This window comes from Nematolebias whitei, chromosome 5 (genome assembly GCF_014905685.2).
Source record: "Nematolebias whitei isolate Nwh7 chromosome 5, NemWhi1, whole genome shotgun sequence".
NCBI classification, from domain to species: Eukaryota; Metazoa; Chordata; class Actinopteri; order Cyprinodontiformes; family Rivulidae; genus Nematolebias; species Nematolebias whitei.
Genome location: NC_056502.1, coordinates 1814491 through 1814881, shown reverse-complemented (window position 1 = coordinate 1814881; position 391 = coordinate 1814491). Strand labels below are relative to the sequence as shown.

General features: G+C 49.1%; 1 protein-coding gene across 1 annotated transcript in view; it reads right to left on the bottom strand.

Moving 5' to 3' along the window:
- Positions 1–391, bottom strand: part of cpne4a (copine IVa) — a 42373-nt gene that overhangs the window by 14725 nt on the left and 27257 nt on the right. The window lies entirely within an intron of this gene.

Genomic DNA, 391 nt, shown 5'->3' with positions numbered 1-391 from the left:
CTCCGAGACCAGGAAGAAGGCTTCAAGACATGAAGACCGCTCCGAGATCAGAAAGAACGCTTCAAGACATCCAGAACGCTCCGAGACCAGAAAGAAGGCTTCAAGACATGAAGAACGCTCCGAGACCAGAAAGAAGGCTTCAAGACCTGAAGAACGCTCTGAGACCAGGAAGAACGCTTCAAGACATGAAGACCGCTCCGAGACCAGAAAGAACACCTCAAGACATCCAGAATGCTCCGAGACCAGAAAAAAGGCTTCAAGACAAGAAGAATGCTCTGAGACCAGAAAGAAGGCTTCAAGACATCCAGAACGCTCCGAGACCAGAAAGAAGGCTTCAAGACATGAAGAACGCTCCAAGACCAGGAAGAATGCTTCAAGACATGAAGAACGC